Raw genomic sequence first — 18,702 nt, 5'->3', positions numbered from 1 at the left:
TCGCACGCCGGGAGGGCGGCACGGGCGGGGCGGCCCCGCCGCCGGGGACGGGCTCGGGCGGGGCGCGGCGCCGGCTCCGCCCGCCGGGCTCCGGGCGCGGGGAAGCGGCTGCGGGCAGCGCTCTCGGGATGTGCTCGTGGGATGTGCCGGCTGCCCCTCGCTCGGCTGATAACGGCGGCAGCGCTGCCGCCCTCAAGCAGGGATTTGGAGAAAGAGGGAGTAGTGCCGGACACGAGCTGGTGTACGCGCCGCACAGCCGAGCCTGCTTCCTAGCTTTCCCAGTCCCCGAGATGCCTTCTGGGGCAGCATAAAGGGGATGCCTTTGCTCCAAACAACTGCTGAAATCCTTGCCTACAAGCACCGCAGCTTGCACAGATTTTCTGATCCTCAGATGTGGCTGTTGCCAGAGCAGGTGTAAGGATGAATAAAGCATTTACATATTCTGTCAAGACCAAAATAAAATATTTCATATTTATTTACAAGGCTAGAAAGGTAGAGACAACAGCTGCTGCTTTTATTTGGTTCTATATCAATAACCTTTCAAAACAGCTCTCCTGCCAGCCTGCTTGACTGAGTTCTAGTGCCAGCCAGCATTGCTGTGCGTCTGGTAGGGTCCAGCTTCGTTAATCAATCCATCAATGGGTTCTGCTTAGTATTTTGCTGGGTGTCTCAAGCTTCTCTCTAGGTATAACTTCTGAGATTCAAGGGACTGTCTTCTCAGTGCATATCTGGGGGACCTGATTTACCAAAACGTGCTTCAGCCCTGGTTGTAGGTCCCAAGAATAGGAACTACGAGACTTTGCTTTCTCTGTGTCTGTAGCACTGATGCTTAAACAATCCTCTTCCCAAACCTTACAGAAGCTGCTCTCCAGAACAGGAATACTCCTTTACTTCCTGTCACTTAGGTAAACTTGCATTCATATTTAAGGGAGTTTCAGGGATCAGCAACATTATCTTCCCTTTTCTGTCCTCTTTTTCTTCCACAGGAGACTCAATACAAAAGCACTTCCCTTGTCAAAGGTAATGCTCCTTGCTTTCGTTATAGCTCAATATTATGTCCTTATCAAAAGCAGAGAATGTTAAGGAAGCATCAAGGAGTAACTTCAGTGATTTAGAGTTGGTTTTGAAATTCAAAACATGTCTTGAGAACCCCCTTGGATCTTTACTAAATCAGGCTATCTCTTCAGGAAGGGCCTTGCTCTTAAGTCCTTCAGCACTTCTAAGACTGTTAATGGAATGCCCCTAGCTTATTGCAAAATAGATTTCTTTGATGACTAAATAAAGAGCCAGGAGTTTCAATTCTCCTACCCCTCTTTATTCACTTCCCAAGTCAATCCAATTGTAGGATTTACTTTTTGATCTATTAACAGACCTAAATGCATGCCATGAGTTTTAGTAATTAGAGCACTTGTATAATACATGGCTGTAACAGCCTGCAATCCTTTCCTTTCCTTCTCTGGTAAGTAGTCAGCAATGGCATTCCACTGATCTCAGGGGTGTTGCTGTTGTGCCCTACTCTGCACACTCCTTCTAATTTAATGTATTTTTTGCTACTCCTAATGTCTTGGAGGGTGTAATGAAATGCTACAAATCTTTATAATCTGCCCAGATCAGGATTCCATAGCTAAGGGAAGGATGCTCCTGACTTACACTTCCAGACTCCTGGAAGAAGCCAAGAAGAAGTGCAATTTCCTAGAAGCTGTTATGGCATGAGGGTCAGCTTCCCATGCAAGAGAAAGAAGGCGTTATTCCCTGTTACAAGGCAATTCTGTGTTCAGGCACAACTGAAATGTTTAATGGAAATGCATTTCTAATAAAAACTAGCATTTTTTATTGCTCATAAAAGAGTGGAATTTAATGGCCCCATAAACACCGCCTTGAACCAAAAGCCATGAAAATACTAACATCAAGAGCAGAGAGAGTCAAGTTGCAAATGGGCAGTTCAACATGAAATGTGCAGCTGCATGATCACCTCCAAAGCTACTGGGGGTACTTTGCTTTGTGCGCACTCGAATTTCTGTCCCAAAAGCCGTGATAAGCCATGAGTCATTGAATCACACAACCGTGCGTTGGATGGAACTTCCAAAAATCTTCACGTCCAGCCTTATGCTCAAATCAGGTCTAGATGCAGCAGGTTGTGCCAGGCTACGTCTCCTCTCCAGGAGAGTTGTGATTATCTCTGACTAAGGGATACTGCCCTCACTGGGCAGGCCATCCTGCCAGAAACTCTAACACAATAAGATGTTATTTTTTTGTATCAAGTCAAACTTTCCCCTGTTCCAGCCTGTACCAAATGCATCTTGTCCCAGCCCTGTGTTCCTCCTGGTAGTTGTGAACAGCAGTTAAATTTCCACTCGGGCTTGGCTTCTTTGAGGCTGAACAAACTCAGTTCCCTCAACACCACTTTGAATGATATGTAACTCAGCCTCAATCATCTTGGTGTCCCTTTGTTGGACTTACTCCAGTCTACCAACGTCTTTCCAGCACTAGGAGCCCCAAACTGAACCTAGTTGTGACCACAGATGTGATGTCACAACTGATAAAATAGAGGGGAATAGTCATTTCTCAACCTGTTGGCTACACTCTTGCTATGTCTTGATACAGACTGTAAAGTTAGACTGTGCAAACTGACTTGCACTAAATAAATGAGCCACATGAACTTTAAATCTCAGCTTCCTATTTAAGGCAAGTCTATAAATGAGCTTTTGCTGTGAATATGTATACGTACTTAGATGAAATTAGATAACATATCCTAACAGCTTGGGGAAAAAAGCTTGTTGGATTTATGTTGTTTCTGCTGTAAATCCCACTTAGGGAGGTATGGCAGGGTATAAGATATCTGATTTATGTAGCTTGCCTCTGGCAGTATCTGTTCAACTGTCTTTACTGTTAGACAATTGTCTTGTCAAATTCTGTCCAATATGAAGGTTTTTTTTCTGATGGGACAATAAACATTTCTGCCAGCTCCTCCTAAGTTTACCAATTCTCAGGAGCAAACTAAAGGTCTGCATGTAGTGCCCAGACTTGAAGCAGTAATTACTTTTGTTTTAATCACAGAAATAGGAAGGAGTTGACAGTCCTTGTCCATTACATTGTCCAGCATCAGGTTTGCTGAAATGGCAAATAAGGCCTGATGAATATCAACAAGAAAAAACAGCAAGCATCCCATCTCCTGTCCCCAGACATAGTTTTCTTTATTTTATTTACTGTGAGGGTTGAACATAAAAGAAACCGCTGCCCCTTGATCACTGACCTTTAAAAGCAGTGCTGTGCTGCATGCCACTCACTTGACCCAAACTCTGCCAGTCCTTACTCACACAGATTTTCCTGGAGTGAGTCAGATTTCAGGAATTTAAGTGCTCTACATAGCATGGCAAATCCGTTAAAAATAAAATGGGAAAAAAAACCCTGAAAAATGACCTTGATAAAAAATATTTATCATGAATCTGTTATATGGTACCCATACAGAGATCATATGGTGTAAAATTATGTAGAAAAAGGACTTTTTTTTGTTTAAAAGGTCAGAACAAAAGTGTTTAAATACCTTAAGGGTGAATTTTCTACTTATAAAGATCTGTAAACATTTTGCCATACATTTATAAACTTGTATCATTCCCTTTTTGTTTAGATTCAGTCTCACAGGTTCAATTCTACTTTTTTCTCTTTTCCTAATGCAGTAATATAACTGTATGCACAAAAATGTATCATCAACTTGCCTTAGATGCTGAAGGAGGTAAATACAAGTCAGCAGGTAATGAAAGGAATTGGTAGATATGTGTAAATACCAGCTTGGAGCTGCTAACAGCAGTACTTCACAGCCAGTGCTGGTTAAACAAACAGTTTGGTGCATCTCGTTCAAAAATGATTGCACCAAAGGCTCACTTCAACTGGCTGTTTGTTCCCAGGCTGTGGCTGAGTTTTCACACAAGGCAAGACTGCAGAGCTGAACGCTGCATTTCAAACACAGCCTTCCCAAACCTCCTAGCGCATTGCATGCACTAGCTTCATTCAAAGTCAACACTGTAAGATCAAGTAGTTCATCCAAGAAATGACAGGTTTAAAGTTGCCCATTTAACACCAACACATGCCTATTTGTATTTACATACCTGTGACACAGTCTGTAATTAACTAGACACGCAATTTTTCTCTAAGGTCTAGAGCTTCATTCAGTGTTCCCAGTTGGCAGTGCTTAGGCAATGAGCATGTCCTTGATATTTCTTTATATTCTCAGTATATATTTTGCCCTCTTATTCCTTCTCTTTACTGACATGCTATCCTTTCTCTGTAGAGAATATAGAAATTGTCGTTTCTTCAGAGGGTTTTCTATGCTCTTTTCATTACTACATCTCAGTCAGAAATACTCAACCTTTATTGAGATCTATTTTCTGTCGTTTGAATTCAAGGAGACTTGACAGCGTGAGGGCCAGGAAAACACTAAAGAAGCCCGGATGTCTGGCTGCACCCTCTGGTTCACCGTGGTTTCCACACAAAAAGGTATCAGAGAGCAAGCTCCTCACCTGAGGGAGCTACTCCCTGGCTAGTTGTCAGGCGTGTTGGGGGAGGCAAAGAAGGAGAGAGGGGAACTCCTCATACAGGTTCCACACACACAGCCAACCAACGCCAAGGGACTAAAAACAAAGAGCCAAAAGCTGTAAGGGTCCAGGGATTTTACACTGAGGGTTGGAAAGGTGGGGATAAGGGACACAGCCAATGGGACAAAGGGAAGGAGGTGGGGTTGAAGCTGAGGGAACCAATGGGAACAACACATAGGAGGGAACAAGAGAAGCAACGAATGGGATGTTGAGGAGTACAGAACTTTCCAGAACTAATGCATAGTTAACCAAGAGAAATGAATATTTATAACTTCATACATAAAACAGGAAGGGGAAAACATTAACCAATCATGAAGTAATGTGCAAATCACTAAACCGGGGGATGATGGGCTCTCGCCCTAACCACGCAGTGTGATGTTAAACATCGGTGCCTGATCGCTGCGCGCTGGTTTTTGCTGTGCTTTCAGGGGTCGGGGTGGCCACAGCCACTTGCACCACCACAGAAACTGGCCAAAGTTTAATAGGATTTAAAAATACCAGGAATAAACAACTTTACTGTATTTTTGTTGCTTGCATTTTAGACATTTTTTCCTTCCTATTTTTCCTTAGTTTGATTTCTTTTTAAATAGAGAGATTTCTGAAAACTCCAGAATCTAATGTGAAAATGACACTTCATTAGGGTATTGAAAGCTTGGTGTACAACTAGTTGTTGCCATTTCTAGAGAGCTTTTAGATGTTCTCAAGGCAAGCATACTCTGTTTATTTTAGAGTACTCATCACAGGGAATTGATTCTCACATACGGCTTAGAGCTTGGATATTGCACACACTTCAGTCCTCAGTTTCTGGTAGCTGGGAAAGCAATGTATCTCTAAAAGCTTTCCAAAAGTGAGTCAACTATATCTGCTTCTTGTATGCTTGCTTGTATGTCAGTTACTTCTAATTCTAGAGATCCTTGGCTGTTACAAGCAGCAATGCCACTTACCCTTTGCTTTGTCTAAAAATTATTCTTGTAACAATTTTTAAAAGTTATGGATGTTCTTAAAACTGAATCAGATGCTCTTCAAGCTCAGTTTTTGACTTGCTGATGAAATCTGTGCAGTGTTGAATGAGTTGTCTTTGGGACAAACAGAACTCAATCTGAAAGATGAAAAACTTTCAAATATGTGCTCCCTCCTCTCCAAGTTATGTATCTCAGAATACAGAAAACTGGTCACAAAACTTACACACATTCTTTCCTCCTTGTAGAGGGTGCATAGAGCACACAGATGACTACACGTTACTCAGAAATTTATTTTAGTGAGCTTATTTTTCAAAAATATCCATATGTTTTGGAGAGTATTTTTTGTTATCATATGATACTCTTCTCATGACAAAACCTTTACATGTTGCTCTTAAGCTCAAGGAAACAGGTCATCTTTTGACCTTGCTCAGACAGCCTTCATTAGGATGCAGAAGATTGCTGGTTGGCATCTAGGTCCTGAAGAGGTGCTCCAAAGAATCAATATGCATAGAGTAACCTATCAGAAATTTAATTATTTTGATGAATAATGGCATCTATGAATGAAGACAGCCCTCCTGATAATGCTGTCTGACATATAATGCCATGTAAAACACATCGTGTTTGTTGTGAGCATAAACACAAAATGCAATTAAAAACAGTTTCCAGTGATTCATGAAACCGTGTCATCTTATATAAAGAAATTATTTTTTTTCATTTGCTAGGACCCAAGGGAGTATCTTTCTCCCATGTTGGTGAAAGTAAATTAATTCTCATAAGGTTTTTGCACACTATTTCAGTTAATTTTCCCACATTTACACAGAATTTACATGCTGTTCTGAACCCGTCACTGGCTTCATCTGGAGTCAATCTGTACCTCTGTGTGACATTTTATGCAATAATGTCTTTTGGTAAAAATACATGGCATTAAATTAATGGATGTCCTTTGTAAGTATTTTTTGTCCTTAAGAAATTACTTCAATCGCTGAAGAAGTGGAAAAAGAGCACTTTCTATACTTGTTATCACTCATTTTAGAAGTGAAGTAGTTACTGCCCATTTGTGCACTCTGTCACAATTTTGGAACTTCTGAAGGACTAAATTCTAGGCTAAGTGCAGCAAACCTGTACAGCCCCCTTCTCAAACTGGAATCATATGACTCAAACACTAACATACAGAAATGCTGAGAAGTTTCAACTGGTTCATCTTCTTCCTTGCTGATACTTTCCATTACAGGTGTCACACCTACCAGTGTAGTGAAACTTCAGTGCCTGATTTTTGACTGACAGCACTGTTTGTGAACAAGTTAAGCTTGTCAGCCTATCTTCATAAGGCTGAAAAGCGCTCTAATGCAAAAAGTCTGCCTCCCACTCAGAACTGAACTGGCAGTTTTCTACATGAACTCTGCTTTCCTTTGTTAATTGCCTGTGATTCACACCCACATTTTCCAGAGAGTGATGGCATTTTAATTGCTAGCGGTATTTTAGGATGGAGGAGAGGCAATGGGAAGAGGCTTGGGAAAAAAGTGGGTAGGGGTTTGGCATGTTTGTAAGGCTAACTGTTCTGTGATTGCACACAGCCAGACCAGCAGCCAGAGCACCATCTGTGCACACAGCTGATCCATCCCGCCCGGCTTCGGCACAAAGGAATGTGTCAGCTCCCGCTTTTCCAGAGCAACTGAAAGCCTCCTTCATGCTCCACTGAAATTTTGCTACCATTCCCTGAAGACCTATTCCCTTCACCCTGCACGTCTGGTTGACACAGCCTTCCTTCAGCAAGAAGCTCTTTCTGCAGTGCTGTTTTTGCAGGTTGGAGTGGGGAAGATTCAACTGCTCTTCAGCATCACCTCCCTGTCATGCAAGCTGCAGAATGATCATCTCAGGGTCCTGGGGAATGGTAAGACACATATGATCCCCCCAGAAATGCAAAAACATCTCAAGAGGCTGTGTGTGGCTGTTTGTAATGGAGGTGTTCGCATCTGAGATAGTTGTCTTAGACTTCCTTTAATGTCAAGGGAGACCTACTTAGTCTAATTAGTGGAGTTTAAAACTTTATTATGTTTGGTTGGATGAATTGCACTCCAAGCACCATCAACTGTTTACAAGACCTTCTTGAACTCTAGTGGAAACCTCAGCAACTAGTTCTTTGTACACTGTGGGTACCTAAACTCCAGTGAAAGGGATTCCACCTGTTGTTAATGGTATCACAAGGATGAGCGAGTAAATTTTCTCCCCATCAGTAATTGGACTGGAATCCAGTGTATGAGTAGTTGTTCCCCAGATCCTCAGTGAAGTTTAAACGTGTAGTGTCCATTGATTTCAGGTACACAAACTATACAGGCTTGGAGCCTTAATTCTTTGCAGATTGTATCAGATTTATCCTCATAGGATGTCTGTGTGATATTCTCTTTCTTGTTCACAGAGGCTTGGAGGGGCTTGTCTGTATGCAGAAACTGTCCAAAATAGCTCTCTCAGACAAGTTCCAGATACAGACTCCCTTCCTCTTAAATATCCTTTACTGTGTTACAGGCAAAAATTCCTATACAGCAAGACCTAGACTGCCAAAAATACAAAAGAAAACCCAAACCAACAATTGTTTTCATCTGTAAACCCATACTGATATCCATAAAAGTTTTTGTCATGTTGGCAATCTTACACATTCACACAGTGCACTAATTCTTCACCTAACAGTGTACATGGTGGCAGGTTTAGATGGATCTGCCATTACATGAAATTAATATCACGCCTTCCTATCAACAGGTTGCGGTGAAGACCAGAAAAAGCAGATTTCTCTATAGATTCTGCAGCAGAGTTTTGTTGAGTGACTAGAGACCACCCCATTCTGTGAATCTGCACACAATCTGTCTTACCCTGGCTTCTCTATTAGGTACAAAAAATCTAGTTTGCGGCTCTCACCAGTTCACCCTCCGCCTCTATTCTGAAGTCTTCCCTGTGATTCTGGCTTTCCTCCAGCATTGATTCCTGCCAGTCAGAACACAGGACACTCTCATACATTTCTGTCTTCTTTCATTCCTATAACCTTCCTCCCAGCATGGTGTCACCAACAAACATCTGTACATAGCTGTTTTTGCTATTAACCTCTCCTCCTGAGAGTATCGGATGCACTCTTGTCTCTCCTAATAGCAACTTTTGTTCACCACCAAAACAGAAGAAAATGCTGTTAACATCTGTGTGTGAAAAGAGACATCTTCTTTATCTGTGTCTTCTGTCTCTACTAAATTTGAGAGTGAAATTTAGCCAATTGTTTCTTTATCATCTCATTTCTCCCCTCAGCAAAGATTAATTACCAAGTAGTTTTGTATGATTTTAATGCTACAGTTCTGTTCTTCACAGTGCAAATGTATGTGGCCTACATAGTGGGAAAGTAGTGAATATAATTAACAGAGGAATTATGATGAACTCCTGTGTAAATTTTGTTAGATTTTCTACCACCTTATGACATTTTAAAGAAATTATACCAATGAAAAAGTCAATAGTTAACTGATCTGCCTTGTCAGAGACAACAGGCAGAAGCACTGAACAAAATTTTTTCTCCATAACATTGTATCTTATGCCGTGCACCTAAGTATTAGCATGACTAAGCATGAACCTGCTCCTTGTAGAAATCCCGACATTTCTTCGCTTAAACATACCTTATATATCTCCTCCTTACCTTCATTGCACTGAAAACGTTATCTTTGTAAAGAAACCTGAGTATCAAATATTCTTTTGCACAGATACTTTACAATACAAGGCAGTAAATCCATGAGCTTGAAAACAGAAGGGCTTCACCACACTCAAACTTCTCTTTAGGCAGAGTAATTCAAGGTTTCAAGCCCTTGCTACAGCAGTGGCTCACAGCACCCACAAGCCATCACATCTCCCCTTGTTACCAAATGCAGTAGCATCTCCAGTACCATCTTTATTTGGACATGTACAATTTATTTTGACTCTTAAGGAAACCTACAATAGTTTTACTATTGAGATGTTGTTTTAAAGTATTAATATTTGCTAGTGAGAAATACTTAATCCCTTTTTGTTTAGGCTTCTTTGTGAACTTTTACACAATGAAGGAGTAAGAATATTCCTAGTTAAAAAATAATATAAATGACACACCCAGTTCTCTGACTTTTTTCTGGTAAACTCAGAAGAACAGTGCAGTAATACTCTATCACAAATTTATAGATATGACTGCAGAGGTATAGTGTACTATAATATTAAACATTATTTTAAAATAATTCCCATGCCAAATACAATCGTCAATTTATGGATATAAATAAAAAAAAATCTGTCTTTCTGTCAAATATATCCATTTATACTGAAGAGTGTTTATATTAGTAAAACTTTAATGTATCAGGAAATTAATAAATAATACCAAGGTTAATGAAGGGGAGAAAAAAAGTTGTATACTTAAAAATCAGGCTTATGTGATTATGCAGCAGTCTTTAGGTTATTACTATTTTTCTAATCCCAGGTAAGCTTAATTCTGCTTGAGTAATAACTTCTGATGTTGTATAAGTGAATCTGCCAGTCCTATGCTGGTGGGCTATTAATTGATTCCAAAGCTAATCCCCATTTTTTACCCAAAATTTTATACCATATACATGTGTTATAGTTTAGAAAGTACTGGCATGGTGGTGTAAAAAAGGCCAATTTAAAGTCAGGGCTTGGATTCTGCTATCCACATTTGTTTAAGGAAAGAGGCCTTGACTTTGGTGTTAAGCAGTACTTCACTGCAAGCCCTGCAGCTTAGAAAAGGCACTGAGTCTGAGGGAAAAGTGTCAAGATCCAGACTCCCTATTGTGGCTGACAGCTACTGTGCTGTCTGCTTTTCACGAACGGCCTCTTCTTCTGCAGAAAACTAGTCAAAAAGGGACCAGTGAAACTAAATGTATGAGGATCTGGGATTGCAGAAGTAGCTCCAGAGGGGCCAACGCAGAAGCTCTGCAAGGGGAAGCCTTTAATTCTTCTGTTTTTTAGATATTCAGGGTCAGGGAACAGAGTTATCCACTCAACACTTACCTGCTCTTTTGGAAACTATGACATTGATTTGTGGCTGTTGTTGAAAATTGGAGCTCTTTACCAGCTAGCTAGCTTGGAGCCTGTAGCAGAGGAGGTTTCCACACTGAGAAGGCTCCTGCAGACACTGGATTTTGTTTTGGTCTATCCAAAGCAGATCTCTTTTAATTTATTGCAAATTTTGTAGCATCTCTTCCCTCAGGCAGTTGTGGTCTAAGCTTTTCCACCCTAGGTAGACATTCAAAGGATGAAGTCAATATAAAAAGAAGCCAGCCCTCTCATCTTCTCGCTGCTCAGAAACAGCTTCTGGCAGCCAACACTTGGATTAGTGCAGGATTTAATACCATTTCTGTATACAAGTGGTGGCTTTCACTGCCCTAAGTAAACCCTGTAAAAGGAAATCCTGCTTTGAAGCTTTCTGAAGTTCTGCAAGTTACCTTGTATATATCAAAAATGTATTTTATTGGGTTTTCAACAAACCCATGATAAGATGCCTGGCAGAAAGCTACTAAAGCAATGAAACTGCTGTAGGACTGGTGCCTGTGATTTGAAAGCTGCCTACAGAGTCTTTGTCACTTTCCAGGATAAAGAGTAAGCAGTAGAGTATCTTAGGGAATTAGTCTTACTTAAGATCTTCATCAGTGACCTGTGGAAGGAAGGGATACAGGAGTATGTCCCAGTTCACAGATGATACTGAGCTCCTGCAGGGAGTCAGATGACACAGTCACACATAGAAATGAGCTCTAGAGAGATGATACACAGCTGAGTGAATGCAGAAAGAAGTGGCAGATGAGTTCCTGCTTAGATATATAGTGCATCTAGGGAGAATAATCTAAGCCATGCTTACACAGTGCTGAACTGAAACCTGGCAGCTGGAGCTCAGGAAAGAGACCTGAGGGTCTCTGAACTCATCTGCTCAACATGCAACAGCAGCCAAAAATGCCAACAAAAATTTCGGGTGTTCTCAGAAAAGATGGTGAGAGCAAACCAGAAGATATGAAATCTGGGTGCATTCACATCTTGAACATTCTGTACAGTCCTATTTACACATTTTAAGAAGGACATATAGAAATTCAAGATAATGCAGGGAAAAGCAACTAAGATGTTTAAAGGGATGGAGCAGCTGCCTTTGCAGGGAGTCAGAGGGCTGGGACTTTTTATGATCTTATTCCTCCCTCAGGCTGAGTGAGATATGGTTAAGGTTTATAAAATCTTGGAGGCAGTGTGTAAAGTAAATACAGAACTGCTGTTTCCCAAGTCTTGTGGTGTCCTCTGGGCACTCACTGAAACTGTTGGAGAGCAGTTTAAAACCTGCAAAAGAAAATCCTATTTTGAATACTGCTACCCGCTCTCCCTTCTGAAATCTGCTGTCACAGAAGGCTGTGGAGCTCCACCGAAACCAGCAAGTTAAAAAGGTGAAAGCAGACAAATTTCACAGCAGCAGATCCATAAAGGGACACTAAAATGAAGAGGTAGGAACATACTCCCTGGCATCTTTGGTGCACTGGAGGGTAGTGGAGGAATATGAGGGGGACGGACTGCAGAGAGACAGGATCATGAGTTGTCTCCAAACAACATGTCCTATTGCCACTTCTGGAGACGAAATGGATTATTAGTTTGACCCAGAAGGCAATTTTCTATGTTGTCATGAAAATAAGACCCTGTGCTCCTTTGCTAGAGCTTAAACCTGCCACTACAGAGTTATTTCCACCCATTTAATTTTGATTGCATCTCAGTAGGCAGTCAAGGGTGCAGAATTCGTCAGCTGGAACAACTGTGTGGTAATTATCAATGGCAGGGATATTTTTTTGTAGTTTGACCATGGCATTTTTTTCAGTAGAATTAAGGAAAATATGGGGGTTTTGCAAAAATGAAAGGAGGTGAACAGATGTTTTCAAATAGCTATGGGTCTTCTGTATAAATGTATAGAATTTAAAAATTATGTAAATTCAGTCAAATAAGATGTTGATTGAAGAGAATAAGTAAGGCAGGCACAAAGAGAATTGTTTTTAATGAACATATTTTTAGGGCTTTGTTCTGCTACAATCATTAAAATTTCTGGATGAGAGTCCAGTTTCTGCAGCTGAGTATTTTTCCCAGGTTTTCTGATGGTGTTACTGTTGTACTTTGCATGGTGAGCAAACAGTTTTTCTCAGGAATGAGGAGTTGCTTGAATAAAGGTATTAAGCTGGGCCTACATAAAGGAAAACCAAAAGTCCTGGAGGCTGTATAACCCCTCTGCTAACTCATCCCATTCAGCAGAGATACCCTGGGACTTTTAAGTTTCCATAAGTATCAAACACTGCCTTCTCCTCACGCAGCCTTTTCAGCTACAACTTTTTGTCTTTCCCCGTCCACCTTGTTCCAAACACCCCACACAGCAGAGCGTTTCTTCACTTTTACCTATTTCTTGTCATTCCCTCTCCCAGCTCACAGAAAAGGCTGAAAATGCCAAAGAGCTCTCCACAACCCCTCACCAGAGGGTGACTTTGTGTTGGAGAAAATACTGAAAAAATATTTATTTTCTATGTTGCTAACCATTCCAAGGGAGGCTTGAGTACTTATTTATATTCATCAGTTATCACAACCTCTTGAGGCAATTATCAGTTGCAGTTTTGATACCACTTTACTGTATCACAATGCTGAGAGAAGACAAGCGAATCACATCCCCTGGAAATGTGCTGTATTTGAGAAAAAGGTTGAAATAGGTGAGGGGTCTATTTTTTATTCTTCTTTTTTTTTTTTTTTTTTACCCCTGGAAAGTAGGAGAGCAAATAGCTTATTGGAGGGGGAAAAATCTCACAGGCTAATTAACTGGCTTTTGAATTAATGGATGACAATTTGGTCTTCATGTAATTTACATTCTATATATCCCTACATATAACAGCAAGAGTAAGGACCAAAATCAGTTATTATCAGTTATTATTATTATTACTGCTTTTAAGTTTAATCTTCTGTTGCTTGCAGCAGCCTTAACTTGGTCTGTTGTAGCCACACACAGGAGAGAAAAAAATTGCTGTAATTAAAGATGGGAATTTGTTTCTGTTTCAATGTGCTCAAAAATCCACTGCTTATTTCAAGCACTGTGAAGTTTAGCAGGTATTTAGAGGGTACATCAGGATGTGTTAGTTGAAATCTGGGATCAAGTGAGCTGGAGATTGTTGAGGAGCAATCACTCAAGGTATGAACGTTTTTGTTTTCTTGTTTGATGTGTTCTTATAATGCATTGCTGGCACTGTCCTTGGACAATCAAATCATAATTCTGATCACGTCTGATTGATTTCAGCTGCTTGATGTTTCCCACTGCTAGCACGGAGGCATCACTACCCAGCATGTAACAAGGAATCAAAATTTGAAAGCCAGTATTCTCTAAAACCAGTTTAAAGACCTCTCCCCCCTCCCACAGCACTCCCTACATCTCGCAGTGAATTCAGCTGGAGCAACTGCAGCTGTTCTCTGTGCCTGTTTTCAGCTTCACGAGGGACTGACTAAAGGCTGCTGAGATGCACAGCTCAACTCCTCCGATCTGCTTTCAGTGCTTTTTCTGCACTGCATGTTCCGGAAATATAACCATAAATCTTCCTCTGTCACGATTCCAAATAAATCATGGCATTGCCATGAAACATGAGAGAGAATACAGTTAAGCTGTCCAGGAGCAAATCCACAGGCAGAATAGCAGCACCTCTAGTGCTGTAGAAGCCAAAATGTTTATCCCTCACATTCTTTGCTTACAGATACCCCTGGGACCAGCACTGAAAAATACCGATTTTGGTATCCCCCAGAGGAAATTCAGCAACATCCAGTATTTAAATCACCTTTGAAGGCTCAATATCTTTCAGATTCTTGGGTATGACTGACAGTATCCATAGCACTGGCTGCATCCCTCAAGCCATCATTGCAGAGACCTGAGTTAGCTTACTGAAGTCGATTGGGGAACATCTCCCCCTCACACACTTTGTGAGCATTCTCCAGCTTTCTCCCCATCAGTGCTGGCAGAGTGCCTTAGGAAGCTGCCAAGAGCATGTGCTTTTACATCCTTGACAACACTACACGAGGGAGGTAGCTGGCTCTTGGGCTCATAAACCCAGTAGGTCGTACAAGACATCAGCAATTTTCTTACATCTCCCTGTTCCCTATCTGATCTTGATTCAGTCCAGAGTGGAAATCACAGCTTGAATCCTAAGGAATGATCAATAAAACTGTATTATTCTTACAATCAGATGGATTCTCCCTCCTTTTCTCTCTGTGTGAATCCTGAGCCCAAATTTTCTAAGTCTGTCAATATATATATCCATTGTACAGTCAACCTGTGTTCTTTCCTTTGATTTTTTTGTCTTCTCCTCTACTGAAACTGTCTTTTATCATTCTTGCTTTAACTTCAGATGACTGAAGGAATATACAGGCTTCTTCAAAAAGCATAGGCTTTTTTTACATGAGCCATGATGTACCATGATGTACCTGTTTTCGGCTGATCTACTTCTCTTAAAAGGTAATACACTCAGTGCATCTTGTAAAAAGAAAGAAAAGATACATCTAAAATAGCTTTTGTGGATATGGGAAGGAGAATAAGTAGTTCTATTATGAAGGACCATTAGCCAAGCCAGCTGTGGTTGCTGAGAGTGTTCAGAAGCAAAATCTATAACGTAGATTGAACACATCCACACCCGTGAAATGATTATGTCTTTTTTTTTCCAGTTCTTTTTGCTTTTAGGCTGAAAAACTTGAAATAGGGAAAGTTGAAATTTAGACAGAGGCAGAGGCAGCTTTGCCAATTCTTGTAATGTTATTGCAAGTATCACAACTGTTAATGCTTTCTCTTCAAGTTCCAAATGCTACCAGCAAGACATTGCAAAGGAATGTACATTTCTGAGTACATTCTGAGTCCTTCTGATCTCAAGCAAAGGTTTGAAGCTGCTTCAGAAATGTAGCCTAAAGAATAAAATAGGAAGTAAATAAAAATGCAAGGCTTAAAGTCTTGTGACTTTTAAACAACTGTGATGTTTTTCCAACTGCATGAATTTTGAAGATGGGATTGGCAATACTGTGCATCATAGACTTAAACCAGTTGAAGAAAATAGACCTGTTTGGTGTCTACTTAGAACACAGGAAACACTGTCCTGACTAAGAATTACTTTAATCTTTTATGTTCAGGTACTCTTCTGATTCAAGACCCCTCTATGTTTGTAACCTGAATAGGACTCCAAAAGAAGTTACTTACCTTGCACAAATGAGCATGGAATGGCCCCTATTCAATAGCCCAGGAAAACTGCCAATCTACTAATGCTACACTCAGCTGCTTCTGGGCAGGAGTTCTCCCGTGTGCAGTTTGAGAGGCATTAACCATTCAGCTGGGCTGTATCCCAGATTCTTCTTTCAGGATGCCTTTGGCATCAGCTGCAAAATAAACTGCCATGCAGTGCACTGGTCCTCCTTTGGAGGACTCCTGACTGCTCCTCAGGCTATCAGTGGAGGTGAATTCCACTTTGTTCCTGGACACTGAGCACTTGTAAGCCACAGCTTAGGGATAACCCCTTACCCCCTGTTGTACAACTCTTCCTTTACAAGGGTCATCCTCCCAACTGCCCTGTTTCCATTGAAGACAGTAGTAACTGTAGTTTGTTTCAACAGTGGTGATGGCTACTAATGGAGACAGACACTGAGGCAAATACTGGTAGCAGAGGTTTTCTTCATTTACAGTAGCAGACCTGCCCCAGACTTGCATCTCATCCCTCCTCAAGAAATGTCTATGAACATGGACATTTGAAACAGGCTCAAACTCAGTTCAAGCTACCAGCAGTGAAATAGGTGGGATGTGATTTTGTTATGTTTGTTCTTGTCTTTTGGGAAACATTATGTTTATTGGAGGTTAGGCTTGCCCTTAGGGACTCAGCAAGGCCCTTTTTATCTCTTTCATAAACTGAGGTATTTGGCAGTACATTATACTTCTTTGTTATATGGAGGTGATCAATATCTAAATGGAGACAGAAGCAATTCCCCCAGACTGGGCAAGTTATCAGAAGTGTTTCTTGCACTTCATGGTGTCTGAGAAGAATGGTTCAAATTAAGATCAAAATTAATCTCAGAAAAATGTTAATAGCTTTGTTGATTTTTGCACACAAGAAAAAACCAAATCAAATAAATTACCACTGTTAAGAGTAGCATTGTAATTGCCTCCATACTAATCTGTATTGAGGGTGGAGTGCCCCTGGTTTAACTTTGTCATGCAATTCATTTATTAGGTCTTTCATCACAAAAATGCTTTATGTACCTGGAAAGAAGTCAGGAGACAGTGGTGCCCTTTTGAAAACAAGACTGCACAAAGATGTGATAAAACCCCAAAAGAAACAAGTGATTTCAGGGGAAATCAAGAATGAAATTTGTCTGACAGTACAACTAATAATAAATAAAAAGAAATTCAAACAATGTAAATGAACCCAGATTTCCTAAACATATACCAGGAAGAGTCTGTTACGTACGGAATCGCAGTGTGTTTGTTCTGTGGGCACTTGGATATGAGAATTATACTGTAGCTGTAAAATAATAGAACTGGTGCTTGAATAACACCTCTCCTCTATTATTCTTTATAATATTCTTTTAAAGTCACTATTCAAGTCCACACTTTTTTTAATATTTTATAGCTATGAAGCAACCTTTGAAGCACTGATATTTCTAATTTATTGAACAGGCACCAACGTAAAAATTTTGATATTGTATTAGATTGTGTGGAGCACATTAAAGAACAGTTTGTTTGGGCCTTATCCCAAAGGAAATTAAAATTCTTGGCAATCCTGCACAATGTTAACCCTTTTATTTCAGGCCTGTAACAGCAGGGACTACAACTTAACATGTCATTGATCACTGCTGTCAGAGGACCTCACTGCTTACAGAGGACCTTTACATCCCAATACTAGATGTTAAACTACTTTAAGGCATATGTCAGGATTTCACAAAGCATTTTTATAAATATATGTCCACCTATATAGGCATCACATGCAGAGAACAAAAAATTTGTAATTGATACGAAAACTCAGATTTCATGACATCAAATGCAGTTAGATAGCTCAATTAACTCACTTTGTTCTGAAAATGTTTCCAAAGCAGAATTCCTCATCTAGACAGAAATGGTCAAGGCTTATGTCTTGACCAGAGCAACAAAAAGCCATTCATCCAACTACAGAGCCAGTGGTTCGGTTGTTCTGACCCAAAAGAGTGAAGATGAGAGAAGGGACAGCTGTGCACTTGTTGACTTGAAGGAAATATGTGCCCAGCCTCTGGCACATGGCTCTGAACGGGTGCCTGAGGAGAGCATTGCAATCCCTACATTTTTATCCCATTCAGTGCTCCTAACAGTGACCAGGGTCAGTTTCTTTTAAGCAAACTGCACTGAGCCACAGGTCGAAAGGTTTGATTGTCCCTCTTTAAAGACTGAGTGATCTGTCTGCCCTTGGCAGTCTGCAGTACAGAAAACAACCCTCTGTTGGGCACTTGCAGTTACTCTTCATGGCAGAGAATTTGTGTTTAGGGGTTCAGATTTATAGGCTTTCCAAATGCATGTTAGAGCAGTTTGAAAGTTTATCCTCCCCAGCTGTGCATCCTTTCTCTCTGCAGAGGTAATTGCTCCTGCAGCAGAGACAGTTGAAAGGCTCGCAGGTTGTGTGCTCTGTTCATGACCTGGGGCATTGATTTCGGCTTGCATTATTGACTGGCTGTGCTATGAGCTTAGGGAGCAGAATGCCTTGACTTATCATCCCTGCTGGACATAGCTGCAGCAGTTAAAATCTTTATCAGCTCCCAGAGGCCGTAGACAAATCCCACAGGTATTGAACAGAAAACCCTAAATCCTACCCTGGCAGAATGCTGAGGCTTATTACAAAGCTCTATTTCCCACACTGAGTGTCTCACTCTTTGGAAGGGGTTAGGAGAAAGAGGCAGGTGGCTTCCAGTGTCTCTGTGTCAGGATTGTCAGATAACCCTGGTAACCCCTCCACCTGATAGTCAGGAGAGGGCCAAGCACACCCACAAGAAGTGGTCCTGGGAGAAGATAGCCTGAGAAACCTTCAAGCTGGGAGTTGAAAGGCAAAGGAAGCTGAAGTGCTAAAGTTGGCCACTTGGGAAAATGCCTGAAAGGGATTTGG

At 40.9% G+C, this 18,702-nt stretch overlaps 1 protein-coding gene and 1 long non-coding RNA gene across 5 annotated transcripts in view; one reads left to right on the top strand and one right to left on the bottom strand.

Moving 5' to 3' along the window:
* The window catches only part of NPY2R (neuropeptide Y receptor Y2), a 10,382-nt gene extending 6,085 nt beyond the window's left edge, over window positions 1–4,297 (bottom strand). Inside the window, exon 1 of the mRNA XM_042049894.1 lies at window positions 4,107–4,297. The gene's annotated coding sequence lies outside the window, so the exon portion shown is untranslated. The remainder of the gene's footprint in view (window positions 1–4,106) is intronic.
* A 2,777-nt stretch (window positions 4,298–7,074) lies between these two features.
* Window positions 7,075–18,702, top strand: part of LOC121674966 — a 104,145-nt gene continuing 92,517 nt past the window's right edge. For all 4 annotated transcript variants that reach the window (XR_006019909.1, XR_006019907.1, XR_006019908.1 and 1 more), the window contains exon 1: window positions 7,075–7,445. This is a non-coding gene — a long non-coding RNA (uncharacterized LOC121674966). The remainder of the gene's footprint in view (window positions 7,446–18,702) is intronic.

Source organism: Corvus kubaryi, unplaced genomic scaffold (assembly GCF_017639235.1).
Source record: "Corvus kubaryi isolate FWS band 111438036 unplaced genomic scaffold, C.kubaryi_AGA036_p1.0 71, whole genome shotgun sequence".
In the NCBI taxonomy this organism is placed as follows: Eukaryota; Metazoa; Chordata; class Aves; order Passeriformes; family Corvidae; genus Corvus; species Corvus kubaryi.
This window is presented reverse-complemented; position numbering and strand designations above follow the sequence as displayed.